This window comes from Muscardinus avellanarius (assembly GCF_963383645.1).
Source record: "Muscardinus avellanarius genome assembly, chromosome: X".
NCBI classification, from domain to species: Eukaryota; Metazoa; Chordata; class Mammalia; order Rodentia; family Gliridae; genus Muscardinus; species Muscardinus avellanarius.
Window position 1 is genome coordinate 75,041,013 of NC_137792.1, and position 7,446 is coordinate 75,048,458.

Consider the following 7,446-nt stretch of genomic DNA (forward strand, 5'->3'; position numbering starts at 1 on the left):
GCTCTCTCTGAAGATATATTAATCTATCAGGAATGTCTGAGATTAGACGTGGAAGCAGTCAGGAGGAGAATGTAAAAATGGACTTAGAAGAAGACATGATACTAGCAATATGGCCATTGGTGTAAGTGGATGGAAAGAATGCTGATGATGTGAGGAAGCAGGTTGTTACATTAATTTATATACGCCATATTGGATGTTGTGTGTGTGGTCTCCATATGTCACCTCTCCTCTCTCAGGGCCAAGATACTTTTAACCCTATCTGCCAGGACTCTTGCATGTTGACAGCTTCAAAAATTAAACATTTCCCTCATAAAAAATAGAGACACTTCTCCAAATAGTGTGAGTTTCTTCCCAGAGGCAGCCTGCACCCATTAACTAGTTGAACTTGGATTCTTGCTGACCACCTATCAAAGAAGAACCCATAACTGATGATATATAGAGCACTGATAGCATCTGTTGATAATTGTTTAAAGTGTTTATTGTGGAGAACTGAAATGGAGGTACCAATGCAAAGAAACTATTAGGGAGTACACTATCTTTGATGTTTGAGAAATATGGAGTAAATAATAAACATGAAGATTGGATGGGTATTATTTGGGTTATTACTGCTTTGGAAAATCTATTAGAATGCTGTAAGTAATTAAACACTAAAGTTAGTCTAATTGTGAAAGCCACAGAACTTCCTATCAACACATTAAAAGATTGCCAAGCCAGGTGCAAGAGCACCCACATGTAATCTTAGTATGTGGGAGGCAGAGACAAGAGAAACACAGTTTTAAGGTCAGCTTTAAGTAACTTAATGAAGCTCTTATCATCTTAGCAAGACCCTGTTTTAAAATAAAAATAATATAGGGCTGGGGTATACCTCAGATGTAGAATGCCCCTTCATTTAATCTCTAATGTCATACACACAGAGAAAGACTGACATTTTGTTATGCTTGAGGACTTTAAAAACTGAAGGTCAAATCCAGTACTTAGTTATAAAAGTAGTAGAACAGAGAATCCACTGAAATAATAATAATAATAATAATAATAATAATAATAATAAAAGACTGTGTGTAGCTTAGAGGTAAGATGTTCCCATGTTCAATATCCAGTATCAAATAAACAAACAAACAAAACTTTGGAGCAATGAGCATCCTAGAGCAAATATACTATATACTTGGAAGAAAGAAATACTAAGACATCTTAAGGACTATTAGATACAAGATCTGAGTTCATATTGATACCCAGAAAATTGAAATATCTTCATGGGAAACTTACTGTGTGTGTGTGTGTGTGTGTGTGTGTGTGTGTGTGTGTGTTTGTGTGTGTGTGTGTTGCTAGAAATTGAACCCAGGGGAATTCTACCCTAAGCCACACTCTATCCCTTTTCATTTTCATTTTGAAACAGGCCATTACTAAGTAGATAAAACTGGCTGCAAATTTGGGATTTTCCCATCTCAGCCTACCATGTACAGAGATTACAAGGGTGTACCACCACACTCAGCTTCATTGAATACTTTAAGTGTGAAATCAGATGGGTTCCAAGTATTAATGAAATCTTGTTCTATTGTTTCCACATTTCCCTCAAGGAATTACCCCAGTCTTTGAATATATTATTGGAATGGATATAAATGATAGCACCCCCACAATGATTCTTGGGTCTCAAAGGTTAAGATTTGTTATGGTGGAGAAAGCCCTTTGGAAGTCTCTGAAACTGCTCCATATGCCAAGATATTAAATAAAGGGCAAAATTGTATCCCTGGGAAGTGGTAAAGATTAGTGTTAACTTTCCCCTTTTTAGTGATAGTGGGAATTAAACCTAGGGGCTTTCTACCTCCTAGCTACACTCCCAGCCTGATTTTTCTTTGAAACAAAATATTACTAAATTGCTGAGGGTCCTCCTAAGTTGCAGAGGCTGGCTCTAAATCTGTGATCCTTCTGACTCAGCCTCCCAAGCACTGGGATTACAGGCATGCACCACTGCGCCAGGTTTTATTTATTAATTTCAAACAGGATCTCCCTAATTTGCTGCAGATATCACTAAGTTTCTGAGGCTGTCCTTGAACCTGTTATCCTCCTGTTTCAGCCTCCTAAGTACTGGAATTACAGATGTGCACCACCATGCCCAGCTGTACTTTCTTTTAATTACACTACCTCTGAAAGTTACTCTCAGATTTGACTGATATTTTTAACCCTGTGGAGCCTCCTCTGTTTGCCTGGTGAAGTTTCAACAATTAGTAGTGGAGAAAAGCCTCTGCATAGCACCAATCTCACATCTTACCCTCAGCTCTTGTGTTTTTCCTGTAACAAGCAAAAACTGTGACTTTACTGTTACTTCTCTCCTACTCTTCAGACTCTACTATTTTGTCATATGACATTGTCAAAGACTAATATCACCACATGGTTGGCCTTCCTATGTCATATGCCTTCCTCCTCACTTACAAAGAGTCCACTTTGCTTCCAGACACAGCAGAGGTTCCCTTCTCAATAACCCTCCACACACATCTCAAACCTTTCTTTGTAGTACTTCTCTGGGGCCCTCTGATGCTGTGACAGCTTTACAGACTAGGGCTTCTTCAACACTCATTCAGTCCTTGACCTTAGCTCAAGGCTTTCAATATATTAGGAGCTGCCTCATGCATAAGTGATTTTATGCTTCTTCCTCACTGAAACACCTCAGGCTGTCAGTGTGATGAAAGTCCCTGCCTTGTCACCTCCGTGGTGCTTGCTTCTTGTTCTCTGAGACTAAGCACCAATTTTCCTACCTGCTAGATGATACATTCAATGTTAGCATTACTGTTCCATGCCCACGAGGCGTGCACCAGACTGTATCACCAACCACAACTACTTCCCTATGTGGCAAGACTTTTATTTTTTATTTTGTGGTATAGGGATTGAATCTAGAAGCATTCTACTTCTGAGCTATACCCTGAGCCCTATCTTATTTTGAAACTAGTTTTCAATATGTTGCTAAAGCTCCTCCAACTGGGATAGTTGTTTTAGGCTTCCAAGTACTGGTATTACAGATACTTGGCAATTGCAAGACTTTTCTTGGTATATTTGACCAGTTGTCTCTTGAGCCATCTTTACTCCCATTTCACCTGCCCATGTCTTCTGTAATATTTGATACTTCAGGTGGACTTTGCATACATCTCAGATGGACAAATCTTAAAACTTTGTCTTTACTGGTCGAGGCCTGAATTCAAGCAATTGTGTCTACAATGTCAGCATAATGTGCACGGTACCTCCAGCCCTTCCTGCTTAGGTTTAATTACTTCTAGTGTCCCTCTTATATTCCAGCTCACCATCGTCCTGCAATCAAGTAGCACCAGCTGCCACCAAGTCTGTCTAACTTCTTTCACATCCCCCATATAACTGTTTATTTAAGCCATGTTGTGTCCATTGCCCTTTACCGACCCAGGTGGCAATGTGCTATTATTTTCTTTAGACTAAAGGACTTGCTTTTATTACTCTTGGTCAGGTCTATGGTGTCAATTCATTATTTTTTCATCTCAAGATCTCTTTTGCCTTTACTTTAAAAAATAAATTGTATTGATATATGCTGTACATGCTACAAAATATACCTATTTAAAAAGTTTAAAGCATTTTGCTCAATGCATGTTTGTGCAACCAATACTGAAGTTAACATGTAGTAAATTACCATAGCCCTTAAAGCACCATTGTGACCATTTACAATCAATAATCCTTCTCATACCCAGTAAACAACAAGCATTGATCTTTCTTCTGTCACTAGATATTACACTTGCTTTTGTATTTTTTGATTTGTTCTTTGTGAGTGTTTGTGTTTGTGTGTTACTGAAGATTGATCTCAGAAGCATTTCACCTCTGAACTACACACCTAACCTGATTTTTATTTTTTATTTAGAACTAATGTCTCACTAGATTGCTGAGAGCATCACAAATTTGCCAAGGATGGCTTGAAACCTGCAATCCTTCTGTTTCAGCCTCCCAAGTACTGGGATTACAGGTATACACTATCATGCTGGGCTCTGATTGGCTCTTTTTATCCAGCATAAAGCCTTTAAATTTATCCATGGTATTGAGTGTATCAGTGCTTATGGTAGCTAGAATTCTAGCCAAGACCCCTGTCCTCTGGCCAAGCTACTGTGAAGGGACTTTAAAGATGTAATTAATATCCTTTTTTTTTGGTAGTACTGGGTATGGAACCCTTCTACCTCTGCTACACTCCCAGACCTACTTTATATATTTTATTTGAAAACAGGGTCCTTTAAGCCAGCGAGGGGCTTTGAACCTGCACAATCCTCCTGTCTCCGCCTCCCAAGCACAGGATTACAAGCCTAAGCCACCATGCCTGGCCAGCCCAATGTTTTCAACCCAGCAAAACTCTCGAATTCAATGGGTAAATAAAAATCTTCCATGAAAAAGAGAAGCTGAAAGAATTTATGTCTTTCGAACCAGCATTAGAAAAAATACTCAAAGAAATTAACTGCAAACAATAAATAAGTAATGCAAAAACCAGAGACAAAATCATTTCCAGCAAACAACTAACAAAGGACAAGCTGGGCATGGTGGTACATGTTTGTAATGCCAGCATCAGGAGGATGAGACAGGAGGATCATTGTTCTCAGCCAGCCTCAGCTACCTAGAGAAGCCCTTTGCAACTCATTTAGACCCTGTTTCAGAAAATAAAAAATAAAAAAATCAGGGCTGGGGTGCAGCTCAGAAGTAGAATGCCCCTGGTTTTTATTCCCAGTACCTCAAAGAAAGAAGAAGCAAAATAAGAAGGAGAAGAAGAAGAGAAGAAGAAGAAGAAGAAGAAGAAGAAGAAGAAGAAGAAGAAGAAGAAGAAGAAGAAGAAGAAACAAAAGTTAAAATTCAAAATGTTAGGAATTGAAAATCATCTCCCAATAATCACTTTAAATATAAATGGCCTCAACTGTCAAATAAGAAGACATAAAGTGGAAAAATAAACTAAAATCTAGAATTTATATCTATGCTGCCTGCAAGAAACACACCTTATAGTTAAAGATACTCACAAACTAAAGGTGAAGGGATGGAGCAAGGTAATCCATGGAAAAAAATCTCAACAAGCAGGAGTAGCAACTGTGATATCAAACAAATTAGACTTCAAGCCAAAGTATATCATAAGACATTTTTACTAGTAAACAAAATTCAGCAAGAGTAAATAATGATAATCAATATTTATGCCCCAAATTTATGTTCAACCACATTAATAAACTCTTTGTGATATTAAGTCACATAAATATCCCAATACATTAATAATATTAGGAGTCTTCACTATTTTTTTCACACTTCTACATCAATCTTCCAGACAAAAGGTCAGTAAAGATGCTTTAGACCTAAAAAACACCACAAATCAAATGGCTCTATTAGACACATGCAGAATATTCCATCCAACTAAAGAAGATATCATATTTTTCTCAGCCGATCATGGAACTTTTTGCAATATAGGCCAGATCCTGGGCCAAAAAGTACGCACTACTAAATTTATTTATTTATTTATTTATTTATTTATTATTTTAAATTATTTTATTTTTATGTGGAATATATTGAAAATAGCATACATTCAGACTATGTTTGGTGCCTTTCCCCTCACTTCCTCTTCACCCACTTCTAAAAATGAGTATCCAGGTCAACCAAGCTTTACTTATACTTTTACACAAATTTAGATGTAGCTCCTTCATTAATCAACCTCAACCTTCTTCCTCTCCCATTCTTCCATTCTAGTTTTGGTGAGGTTTCTCCTCCATTGTCTGGGGTCCCTCTGGTATCCCTAATACTCCCCAGTTTGGGCATATTAGAGAAAACATAAGCCCCTTCTCTTTCTGTTCTTGGCTGCTCTCAACAAAATGTTCTCCAGGTCTTTTCATCCTTTGCAAATGACATGATTTTGTTCTTTATTGCAGAGTAAAATTCCATTGTGTATATTTCCCATAATTTGCAATCCATTCATCTGTTGTTGGAAACCTAGGTCTTTTCATATTTTGGCTATGATGAATTGTGCTGCTATGAACATGGGTATGCATATGTTACTCTAATTCTCTGATTTCAACCCATTTGGACAAAAACCCAGGAGAGGTATAACTGGATCATATATGGTGGATCTATTCCCAGTTTTTTTAAGGAATCTCCACACTGATATCCATAGTGGCTGAACTAGTTTGCACTCCAGCCAACAGTGTAAAAATATTCCATTTTCCCTACATCCTCACGAGCATTTGTTTTTATTTGATTTCTTTATGCTTGGCACTCTGATTGGGGTTAGATGGAATCTCAGCGTAGTTTTGATTTGCATCTTTGGTGGCTAATGATGTTGAACATCTTTTCATGTATCTATTGGCCATCTGTATCTCTTCTTTTGTGAGGTGTCTATTCAGTTCAGTTGCCCATTTCTTAATTGGGTTATTTGTTTTGCTAGTGTAGATTCTTTTGATATATTCTAAATATTACCCCTCTATCAACGTGGTGGCTGGTCAAGATCTTTTCCCATTCTGTAGAATGTCTCTTTAGGTTTTTGATGGTTTCCTTTGAGGAGAAGAAACTTGATGCAATCCCATTTGTTAATTCTTGTTTTAATTTCCTGAGCTTTGGATGTCTTGTTGAGAAAGTTACTGCCTGTGCCTATATGTTGGACTGTTGAACCTATGCCCTTTTCTAATAACTTCACAGTCTCTGGTCTAATTTCTAAGTCTTTGGTCAATCTTGAGTTGATTCCTGTGCAGGTGAAAGGTAAGGATTTAGTTCCATCTTTCTACAGATGGATATCCAGTTTTCCCAGCACCATTTGTTGAAAAGGCTGTATTTTCTCAAGCATATGAATTTGGCCAATTGTTGAAGATTAATTGACTATAGATGTGTGTGTGTTTGTTTCCATATCTTCTATTCTCTTCCACTGGTCAGTCAGCCTGTTGCTGTGCCAATACTATGCTGTTTTTACTACTATTGCTGTAGAGTATAATTTTTTTGTGTGTGTGTGGTACTGGGGTTCCTGGCAACCCTTCTACCTCTGGGCTACACTCCCAGACACCTATGTTTTATATTTTTATTTGGAAACAGGGTCTCTTAAGCCAGTGTGTCTGGCTTCGAATCTGTGCGATCCTCCTTTCTCTGCCTCCCAAGTGTGGGGATTACAAGCATGCGCCACCACACCCGGCTATAGTATAATTTTAAGTCCAGGATTGTGATGCCTCCTGCCTTGTTTTTATTGCAAAGGATTGCTTTGGCTATTCTGGATTTTTTCTTTCTCCATATAAAATTCATAACTAATTTTTCTAGGTCTATATACAATGTTATTGGTATTTTAATAGGAATTGTATTGAATCTATAGATCACTTTTGGCAGAATGTCTATTTTGATGATATTTATTCTGCCTATCCATGAGCAAGGGAGATCTTTCAATCTTCCAAGGTCTTCTTCAATTTCTTTCTTTAATGTTTTATAGCTTTTATTGTAGACATA